This window comes from Marmota monax, unplaced genomic scaffold, assembly GCF_021218885.2.
Source record: "Marmota monax isolate L192 unplaced genomic scaffold, Marmota_monax_Labrador192_F-V1.1 WCK01_AAM20220418_F8-fsc00065, whole genome shotgun sequence".
Taxonomy (NCBI): domain Eukaryota; kingdom Metazoa; phylum Chordata; class Mammalia; order Rodentia; family Sciuridae; genus Marmota; species Marmota monax.
In genome coordinates, this window is record NW_026694038.1 from 1,377,864 (window position 1) to 1,389,867 (window position 12,004).

The following is a 12,004-nucleotide window of genomic DNA, read 5'->3' on the forward strand; positions in this document are numbered from 1 at the left end:
ATGAACCATTGAAGGAGATAACAGATACAATAATGAGGATTGCATAAAAACCATTTATCACTTGTGTAAGCTTTTAAATTATCCCCAACAATGGAAAGAATAGAAGCCCTGTATTTTCCAAATAAAGGTAAAATATTTACCAGAAGGTGGAACAAAAAGAAAGACCTCAAATTTATGTAACATGAATGGTCTTTTTGTCTATTTTATTGGGCAATGGTTAGGGTGATGGTGACTAGAATTTTCTCATTATTATAATGGTTAAAACTATGGATATTTTCTTATTTTAAATAAATTTCCTATAACCTATAAATAATGTAAATTTAAGAAACAGTGACACTAAAAAGTATTTAAAATGTAATATCCAGCATTAACAAAATCTTTTGATTTGGAAAGATGTATCATGATATTTATTTCCAAGAAGTATGATCAAATATATCAAGACCTGAAAATTTGATGTGATGGGATATGGACAAATGAAGATGACAAAAAATAAGGGTAAAAGATTGATTGCTTTTCTTATGTAAACAAGTGGATAAGCTGCCAGTTTTGTCCAGCAACCATTCTGTTATGCCTACTATTAACCTTTTATACCTCATTGCAAAGGTACTTGGGTTGGGGGACCTAAATATCAATATATTTTCCAAGGTACCTCATTTGATATTTCATAGGAGAGCTTGTAATTTGACCATACCATATCAAAACTCTGACAAAAATAATGCATTATATTGTTACCAAGCTATTTTTTATGATGTCTCTCTTAAATAAATACATGTAATTGATTTTATGAGTTATATCATATAGTGTGGGAGTAGGACTGCTGCTATCTATGTGTGTAGTAGACTGAAAACTCCCAAAAGATTTCCCTTTGGCTTTTCTTAACCTTAAGCTTTAATAGAACTCACTGAAAATGCACAATATTATACTTTTATAAAAGACTGTATAGAATTACCTACAAATAGAATGTTCTTACTGGTGCCATTTAGTTAGCACCCTCAGGTACGATATCACACTGGAGATGCAACCTGAAGCAGCAAATGCATGCAGAACCACAGGTGCCTCAGAGAAAAGAAAAACACATGCAGAGTATCAGAGCATCATTTACCTCTCTGCATTCTGGATTTAGTAGACATTTCAGAGGTATTAAAAAAACTAGGAATAGTCAATTTCAGATTAATCTTATGCTCTCTTGAATGATGTCAGTAATGGTGAATTTCTAGTAGTGAGTGAATTTAGATGATTGGAATTATAAACGAGTGCATAGTCTTTCAACTTAAAATGCACAGAGTATATGTGACATAGCACCTCTGCCATGTTCTCTGACCTCAGCAGGGTAATCCAGAAGCTCCCTAGAGGTGATCTATTGGACTAACCCAATAGTTCTTTTCATAACCATGATTTGGCCATATAGGAGAAAAGCAACCACTTTTTCTTCTATCTTCCACTTTCAAGATGGCATTTGAGAACAAAAATGTCTCTTCTCAGGAGGAGAAAGTTTAAGTGTCATATAAAAAACTTGAGCTAATTTATATAAAAGGTGTTCAAAAATATGTCCAGAGAATTCCTCTTTTCCTTTCTCCTCCCTTCTCCTCTGCTTCTATGAATGACATGTTCTTAAATAGAGCTTGAGAGAACGGTCAGTAAGAGTATAGAAGTGAAAAGGCAGAAATGGAAGAAGATAAAGTCGAAAGATAGTATGAGATATCCAGCATCTTTTATCCTATTTCCCACTGCCTTCCTCCTGCAATGGGATTATATTAAATTCTTCTCTCTTTTTGCTGGATATCCCAACTCTCCTTGGTTTTAAGAAAATATGCTAACTTAGGGGTGAAAGGCAAGATAATTACTCTTGTTCAGGTAATACATATATCTCTTAATGTATAAGAACACAATAAATTGAGTTAACCAATAAAATATAGCTATGATTAAAATGGCAAGATGCTGTCCTGCTCTGAAATGAATTGTATTCAAGCTTTGATTTGAGACTGACTATATCAGGGAAATTTTTAAAAGTTCATGAATAGTTATGCATTATAGGTAACTTTAAGCTAAGTTATAATATTCTACTCCAAAAGTTTTCCTGAAAAATATCTGTGATCCTCATGCTAGATCAAGGAAAGTGATTGAAAGAAAAGTCCTGGTTGGATTCAGACACTTCCCTCCATTGATATCTGTTCTCTTCTTATCTTTCACCGTCCTGTATTAATGAAGTTACAGGGAAGACAAAAATAACTTTCTTGATAAAGGAGTTCAAAGAAGAAAAAAATAAATGAGCAAAGACTTATGTCAAAGAAGAAATCCCAGTGTATGTGGAAAGCACTAATCAAGGGAGGATTCAATCAAGGAAATTCAATAATGGGGATGTGGCAGATGGGGTAGGTGTTCAGTTTCCATAAGGAAGGATGCAATTAGGCACCAAAAAAAGGACTGCTTAAACAGAGAATGTTCTGGACTGTTTGGTCAAGAGACAGTTAAATAAAAGCATCGTTGTGACAGAAGATCATTCCTTAAATATGATTACATTATAAATGAAAATATAAGTATTGAATCCATATACATAAAATGGTCAATAGAATGTTAATTAGTGTATTTGTATCTGGGTTCTATAACTATTTAAGTACAGACTTGTAGTAGTTCAGAGAACTCAGGATTTGAAGTCAGAGTTCTCTACTCTAGCTTTAGCTCTCCCACTTATAGTAATAATAATTACTATAAGTGCTTGTGCCTCAATTTCCTCAATTGAAAAACAGAGGTAGAATGATGTTTTCCCAATATATTTCACTGAGCTTTGAGAGGATCAAATGAAAGAATGTTTATAAATGTATTTTAAAACCTAAATATATACTTACATTATTAATATTTCCTGAAGACAAATATAAATTGAGAATATTGGAAGGAAACATATCCTAAGGAGAGTTGCCCTTGGAAATCACTTTTGAGTTCAGATTTCATTAAATGATAGACTGATGCTAATAGAGGAGAAAGAAGTTGATCTTAAATAGCCTAAGAATGTATGTTTTTTCCTGATTATAGTCATTCTGAATTCTGTCTTTCATACCCTCAGCCTCTAGTTATAACACCTTAGAAGATCATTACATAATCTCTGCACTTTACAATAATCACAGGCCATAAGTTTTGCTATTAAAGTATAGATATGTCCCTAGAGTAGAGGAAGAGAGTCGGTGAAAGGAGAGAAGGGCATAGTAGATTGGAATAGAGAAAACTATGTTATATGCCTTTTTGAATATGTCAGAATTATATGTAACTATAATGCTCTAAAATTGTTTATATATATATATATATATATATATATATATATATATATATATATATATTCTTTTACTACACAAAGCCACTCTATATCACACATTTTTTAGAATTTTCTCATTTATAAGAATATAATTGTATAATAGAATTCTCTCATTTATAAGAATATAATTGTATAATTGACACAGGATCCTAAAAGAGAACAATGATAAATAAAAGTTTTGAATGACCATCCTGGAGGCTGTGGTATTTACTTTCTATCCAGAGCAAATAAAAAATGATTCAGTGACCGAGCCAGTTTTACTTGAACTAGCTCATAGTTTTGGTTCCTCAACCAATAACTAGGTGTTATCAATAGTGATATTAGTCACACATTCCTGGGTGTTAATAAATAAAAACTGGTCATAAGGTGTGATTCATAAACATAAGCATTAAACAGGACCCAGGAGTAAACATTAACCTACATAATCAAAACTCCATCAGGGAGTATCAGTTGAGAATTAAGTGGTAGATGTATTAAGAAACAGTTTATATTAAAGAAAAATAATAGATAAGATGCAAATAATTGCAACATATTTTGTTGAGTTTGGCATAAACAAAAGATGCTTTCTGTAGAGGAGGTCTATGCAAGAATGTTAGTGTTATTCTTAATATTTTTTTATTTGCTACAAATTTTGCCCATGCATCACATCAGTGCATCTAAAGATACAAAAGTCTCTGAATGGTTCTATGAATTTTCATTTCTTATCTGTATGTGTCATATTACAGAAGGAAAACAGTTATCCTTCAGTACAAAAATAGGATGAAGGGAGATGAAGTTTAGGAAAAATAGTAAATTGAATTTATAAATGAACTGTACCAAATTTAGATTGAAGCATAATTTATATGTGCACAACTATTTTTAAAATTTTTTTGAGGGTAGTGTTCTATATATTAAATGTAACCATTACCTGCTCTTAATCTGATTAATAAATATATGTACTAGTTATACTTTTATAATGAAACATAGTTTCAAAAATATGTTATTTTGCTTTCCATGTCAGATTTGTCATTCTGCCTGAGATTAGAAGAGGGCTTTTTTTTTTTTTTTTTTTTTTCCCTTCTTGGGGGAGATCACATCAAAGCTCTATGACCTCAGTTCTGTCATCACATCCTGAAACACCAAACCATCAAATTGGTTGTTATGGATAGAAATTGTTAACGATCTATTGAGTCAGTTTTGTTTCATCAACTGTATCTACAGGAGTCAACACTGGGATTTCTTGGTAGGAGAGTAGGCAAAGATTTACTCCTTTATCTTTAGCTCTTCTGTGGTTTAGCAGAGGAATTTAGTCCACAGGAATCTAGAAAGGGCACTTTGCATGCATGCATGCCCCTTAATACATGGCAATGGCAGTGTTAAAGTGATCTTGTAAGTTCAGTCTCAGAGTTGAAAATGGAACAAAACTGAAATTATACTTATTTTCCAAAGTGTGCATGCTGAATATTTAGGTTATTTTCTTAGTTTTAATAGACAGGGCCACAATGTTGTTAGTAGTTTTTAGCATGACATCTGACACTATGCAATACTCTAAATTATACAAAGGATGATGGTTGTTTATTTTTATAATAATTTTTCACAGTCTAGTTTTAAATAACATTTGAAGCATAAGAGGAACTATTGATATCATGAGTTTTTCCTTGGACTAAAGCAAGCATTATTCTCTATACTCATTGTAAGGCTGACAGTGACAAGACTGGATATTTTATAGCCAGGATATTCTTGACTTGTAGTGGAAAAGATATGTCAATACCACATTTAAACCAAGTGTTAGAGAAAATCTCTGATATTGTAAGAACATTTTCTGTCTAAGAATGTGATCATTTTAAGAATAGATATCTCTGGAATTGATAACTTGCCTTCACAAGGCCCCGTTGTGGCCAAAGCAGGGTATTACTCAAGAACTTTTCAGCCTGAGTTCGAATGCTTGGTTCATAATTCCACCTATTACCAGAACCCCCTTCTCATGGTAATCTTACCTCCATAGAGAGATGGGGGGGAAAGGAAAGAAAAATCTATTGACTTGCCTAATTTCAGATACTTAGAAATTATTTCTACTTCTCTGCCTTATAACTAAATTCTCAGCCATCACTGCTTTCTGCTGAAGGACTTGGCTCATGGACTTAGAACAGTAAACAAGAAAGTAGTTTAACTCAGTTATTACCAGACACTCTCACATCCTCATTTGGTTGACCTGAAAACCCTGGACTTTGAAGAGGCATATACACTTTGAATCTGGATTCTGGCTATATGGCTTGAGTAAGTTACTTAGGTTTTTTTTAAGCATGAATTTTTCTCATCTCTAAAACAGTGTATGTAACATATAATTTGCAGAACTTTGAAAACATTATAAAAGATAGTGGGAATTATTGTGTCAGAATACTTAACCCTTAGGAAGCTTTTCATAAATTACTCAATGAGTCAGAGGAGATTCAGAGAAATAATTAGTCTATGCTGGTTTTCTTTTTTATTCTAAAAGTAATAGTCATGAACTAGTTATTAACTTATGATTTAAAAAGAGGGGTGATCTTAATTGTCATAGATTTTTACTTGAAAGATTTTCTGTCAGGAGAGCCAGCTCTGATTGGAGTATATAACTAGGAGAAATAGAGACATTGGGATCTCTCACATTTGTTACTTACTGTATAATTGTTTTGTTAATAATTTAAGGAAAGTTGGAACTTTATCTGCTGGCTCCTTGGAGACAACAGACCAAATCTGCAAAATAAACCATTACTAACAAAGGTAATTGTGGACCCAGCATTGTAAAGGACAATAGCACTACAAAGACCAGACCACACTAACCAGAGCTATCAGCTCAGCATGTGTTGTTTGCTTTGAAAGTGAAAGAGAGTCTTCTCTTAGGCCTTCCCCAGGACAAAAAAATATCTAGGGCAGGGCCTGGTTCCTGACACTTAGTAGGTATTCACTAAATGCCCATTGGGTGGGTGCATGAATAAAGCAGAGTGATTTAGAGCTGTGCTTTTCAAAGGCCAGTCTGATGGGGGCTGGGGTAAGAAGAGTACCAAGGGAAATGAAGAACCCTGAGCAACTATTTATGACTCCTTTAGCCAAATATGCATTAGGAGAAGGGCTGGGTCTTTCCCTGGCTGTTCACCTTCTTTCCCCTCAGTGCTACAGTTAGTGAAATAGCAGGGCCCTCAGAAGTCCTCTGGTCATATCCTTTCTCTCATCTGTACCCAGTCTTCTTCCTCTTTGAAGTCTACTGTCCATGCACTTGTCATTTTTGGGTTATCACCACCTCTCCTTCTTGCTTTCTCTTCTCTCTTCATTCTTTGACTGCTATGTGATGTGTTCCTCCTCCCCTACTTCTTTTATAGAGAGATGCTTTTTATTTTTTCCCCACTTTAAGCCCAAAGTGGAAAGTAGACATTTGCAGTAAATTATATATATGTATTTTCATTGGGCCTCAGTTTGCCTTCAATATTTGTTGCATTTTTGTTGTCTAATTTGATGACTAGAAGACATTTTTAAATTGAAAAAAAAAAAGGTTACACTCATTAGGTATTCAAAATTTGTTGAAATCTGTGACTTAGGAGGTAATGAAATATCAAATGGAGAGCTTAATAGCTACCTGGACATTATGTCGTTTCTCTCTAGCCCAATTTTTCTGGCGGGAAGCCAATGCTCACAGACACAATGGGAGTGTGGTAATGGGGAGAAGAAGGGTTAGGGTGCTGAAAAAGGAGAAAGCCAAACCTACCAGCCAAAGTACTCTGTAGCTAAACATTAGTTACTTGTCAGTTGGAATATTGATGTAAACTTGTCTATTTTTATGCAATTGTAGTTTGTTTTCTATTTTGAGTTTTGACTTAGGAAAACCAGAATGAAAAATGGGCTTTTATTTACAAGATATAAGAGGGAGAACAGCGTCCCTAAGTCTCAGTGGTAATTCCACATAGCAGACAAACTCCAGGACCAGAAGAGAACAGCAGCAAAGAAATAGGAATAAGAGAGATAAGAAATAGAGGTCAGCCGGGGACACTGACTTTTTTACTCTTGACAGTTTCCTCCTAGGAAGTGATGGGAATGGAGGAAAGCTTTAAATTCTGAGTTCAAGATACACTGTGGGTGGAAGGCCAAATAGAAGTGTGTTCATGGCATTACATAGAGCTATTTACTGCTCCTGATTGCTCTTTTCCTGAGTCGAAAAGTTTATTATGGACCATGTGACGTCTCAGGTTCTTTCCAATTCTGGAAATGTAAGACTCCTTTCTTCTCCTTACAGACCTCCCTGTATGTCTGTTTTTTCCAAAGTTTTATTAGGAAACAGCATGTTGTAGTGGAAATAAGACTCATAATCTTAAAGTCCTGGGTTTGGATCTACAGTGTATCTTATTTGATGCTGTATATCTTGCTAAATCATATCTGAGACTTATTTCTTCGCAACTACAGAGAGACCAAAGAAAACTATTCCATATGATTATTGCAGAAAAAGTTTAAATGCATCACAACACAAATATATGATGTTGTTTTATTACATTTTATAATATTCATTCTTGAATGTAATTGTCTTTCAGTACTTTTTAGGCTCCTTATGGTCAAGGAGTAGTTTTTTATAAGAACTTCATGGGCAGAATAAAATTCTTATTCAACTCAATTCTAAAACCAATAGATACTGGATGAGTGTTTGTTATTTACTGAATTTTAAATACAAAAATAATTGCTTTTAGTTTGTTTCCACATTATGGTTAGAAGAATGAAATTATAAAGGCTAACTTTATTTTTATTAGTGGTAGACCTAATGCTAAATGCTTGACTTGAAGAGGTAGACCTACTGCTAAATACTTGATTTGAAGTAAGGCTTTGTTGAATGTCCTTGCAGAGGAGATAATGTTGCTGTGATTTTCTTCTGCTCCTCTCTCAAGCTATGGCAGATAGCTGATAGAAACTGGTGTTAAACCAGTGCTACACAGAGTATGACCCATGGACTGGCAACATCTGTATACTCTGGAAGCTCTGTGAGATCAATAATACTGGACTTCAGGAATCTCCATTTTACAAAGCCTCTAAGGGATTATTAGTGAACACTCAAGTATGAGAAGCAGGGCCAAGTGGGCAAGAAGATGCTACAAAGGAACCTCTCATGCATGTTTCCTTTTCCTTTTTTTCCCCCTGAGGTCCATCACCTAGGTAAGGGTGTCATCTGTTTACATGTCCAAATGATAGCTTTGGTCTTGATAAATACACTTACATTTATACATGTCTAACTGTAATACCAGTCCATGCTTATTTTTAAAAATTAAACATGATGTGTATGTCATTATAGATCAAAACTTAGCATTTAAGTTCTGCATGTTTTTAATGATTATGATGATGTAAACTGTGGTGCCATCATGCTATATTGAATTCAGATAAGAAAACATCTAATAGTGGTCAATTGTGGACAAGTGTTTTGTAAGATTCAAAAACTTATCTCTCAGTGGTAAATTTTCCTGGACTAATGACATTAGGATGCCACTTGCTGCTCTATGCCTTTACTGTACATCCTGACCTCCCCCATCAGGGATTTAGGAGCCTCTATGTCTTTTTAGAAAAGATGTGTTCATTCAGTCATTCTCTAGTCCCAGGAATATTTGGTGAGCTTTTTCAGTGCTTTCATTGAGTCGGATTTTAAGAAGGAAAACACAGTTTTGTAAATGTAATATGACATCCTTAATGGGACCCTGGGATAATAAAGGGTTATTAAGTAAAAACTAAGGAAATCTTAGTAAAGTATGGATTTTAGTTAATAATAATGTGTTAATATTGGTGTATTAACTGTGATAAAGTTACCACATAAGCTGTTGGAAATAGTGGAAACTGAATAGAAGAACTCTCTGGATTAACTTTATAATTATTCATTGAATCTAAAACAGTTCTAAAATAAGGAGTTACAGACCACACACACACACACACACACACACACACACACACAGCCTTTCCCCAACCCTTTTCCCTAGAAGCTTAAGATCTCGTTTTAAAAGGAGACAAGTCACGATAAAGCAAGATTTTTCTTTTTAAAAAATATACTGCATGTTAAGACAGGGTCTATGGAAGCATGGAGTTGAGACTAAAAGGAGAACCTGAGCTCAGTATTGAGTAGTGGGATGCTGGGCAAGAAGCCACAAGCCAATGATTTGTGTTTTGCACCACTTTCCACCATCCCTGCCATGCTCCCATAGTCATCTACTGGATGGAGTCCTGTGTCCGCCAGAAACACATTCCCCCTAGGCAACTAAGGAACTCAGTTCCATTTGGTTCATAGTTCCACTATACACACTAGTATGGTACATGTTCTTTGCTCATGCTAAATTGAATGGGTCTTGAGATTCCCATTTTCTTTGTATGAGTAATGTGATTACTGCAAATTCACAAGTAGATTTTGAGTTTTTAAAATTTTTGAAGACAGTATTATATTGTTTTAGTTATATTTTAGTTATTGTTTGTTTTAGTTATATTGTTTGTTTTGAAAACAGTATCATATTGTTTATTATAGTGTTTGCTTTTCATCACTGACCAAAAGACTGAATAAGAACAATGTAGAGAACAAAAAGTTAATTTTGATTCACAGTTTCAGAGGTTCAGTTCATGTCAGTTGACTCCATAGGTCTGGATCCAAGTGAGCAGAACATCATGGTGGAAAGCAAGCTGCTAGGACCAGTGCTACCCCTGGTGACCTACTTCCTCCAGCCTATAGTTACCACCCAAATAGTTTTTGCAAATTATTAATCCATCACTGATTAGGTTACCACTCTCATAATCTAATCATTTTGCATCTGAACAGTCCTATATTGTCTGACTTATGAGCTTTCCAGGGGCACCTTATATCCAAACCATAACTTTGTTTGGATTCTTAGAATCTACTAAACTTTAGATACTCAATAAATATACTTTATATAGTGTATTTAGTGTCTAGAATTTAATTGTTGTGTATAATAATATCAGTTTAGCCATTTTATTTTTTTTCCCTGAATACCATATATGTTCCTAACAGAGATGGCAAAAAAAAAAAAAAAAAAAAAAAAAAAAGAAAAAAGAAAGAAAGAATGGGTTTAGGGAACATTCAGAAGGTGGGTGGGTAAAACAGAATACTTCTGCTCCTTCTCCAAAATAGGAGGCTCCAGTTTGACTTCAAGTCTTCTATTGGAAAAGTTCTGAAGAGAAATCCAGAACTGCTTTAAAATGATTTAGAAAATATTTGCATATTACTGAAAGACACATTTTGAGGTTTTGGCAGAGGATGGTTTGAATTCATTTGGGCCATTCACATGATTGTGTCACATGTCACTCATCTTTTCTCTCATTTGTTCTAGTCATGATCTACCAATGTCTGATGTAACCTCACATTCTTCCCCTACTGAAAAAATAAAGAAACAAAGAATTAAACCATGAATACTGTAATAAGCAAGAAGCAAAGAAAGAATTGTAAGAGTAATAACTTACCCAACGTCTTCATTTTTGAAGAGTGCCTAAATGACCAAAAGCAAGAGGATTTTGTTTTGAAGAAAAAAAGAATAGCTATAAGTTTTATAAGAAAACTTAGTTTATATAAGATATTTTAAACTAATTAAAATCTTAAATTAAAAATTCTATCTTACTAAAATTTTAGTATATTTGTAGGAAATGAAAATTGTTTGTCATACTGGTACTTAATTTATCAGAATTAATTTCCAATGTATTTTGATACCTTATTTTTTTTCTTGTTGGCACCAAACTAGTTAAATACAATACACTTGCATAAAAATGTAAACCAATGTATATAAACAGAAATGATAAAAACAATGTCAATTTAGAAAAAGAAACACTATCCCTTAGTACTTATAAGGAGTAAATAAAAATGGAAATGGGAAAGAATTGATTATTTTTAGAAATTAAAATGAAACTATCAAAATAAATTATGTATATAGAAAGGTAACTATCATTTTGAACGAAGCAAAATAATCTATTTTTTAAAGAAAATATTGGAAAAAATAATGGAAAGTAAAAAGGATTCCTATTGAAAATAGCTTTTTTACTGATGAAAGTGACATTAACTACTTTTCCTTATCTCAAGCAAAATTAAAAAAACAAGCAACAGCAAAAAAACAAAGAAAGGAAAAAGTAGTTTCAAGCTTTATAAACAATACATGTGCCATACATATTTCAGTTTGGATAATGTTAACTGGCAAATACTTTGTAATTGCTTAGAAGGAGTGCAAGAATATTGGGCTTGTCATCAGTTTAGGGACTGAACTAACTTGAGTTAACTAACTGTTTATGGTCTTGACTAACTTTCCCAATAGAATCATATAATAGAAGTATACCGCTGAGGTCACGGGGGCGAGGTCGGCTCCCGGAATACGACGCTTTTATTGCTCACGAAAAGACTAAGACTCCGCCCTCGGGGAAGATAGTTTACTTAAGGGAGAGCGAAAAGAGGCACGGGGATGAGTGTTGCGCGAACGGGCTTGCCTACGGGACCGAACGAAGCGGATACACCCACGAGTAGATTTTGAACACTTAGTATGGAAGAAAGAATATAAGACATCTTATTGATGATTTTTTTCATATTGATGAAGGAACTGCCCTGGTGGCAGCTTTCTTGACCTTGAGTTCTGGAGGTCTGGATTCAGCCATCTGGCCCTGCTCTTAGGGAACTTGAAGCCTCTTGCTGAAAACAGTCACCTAGAAACCACCAGTGCATGGGAGTATTTTTCC

The 12,004-nt window shown here is 34.1% G+C and overlaps 1 protein-coding gene across 1 annotated transcript in view; it reads left to right on the plus strand.

The window, feature by feature from the left end:
* The window catches only part of Sema3e (semaphorin 3E), a 272,567-nt gene that overhangs the window by 1,657 nt on the left and 258,906 nt on the right, over positions 1-12,004 (plus strand). The gene's annotated exons all lie outside the window — the stretch shown is intronic.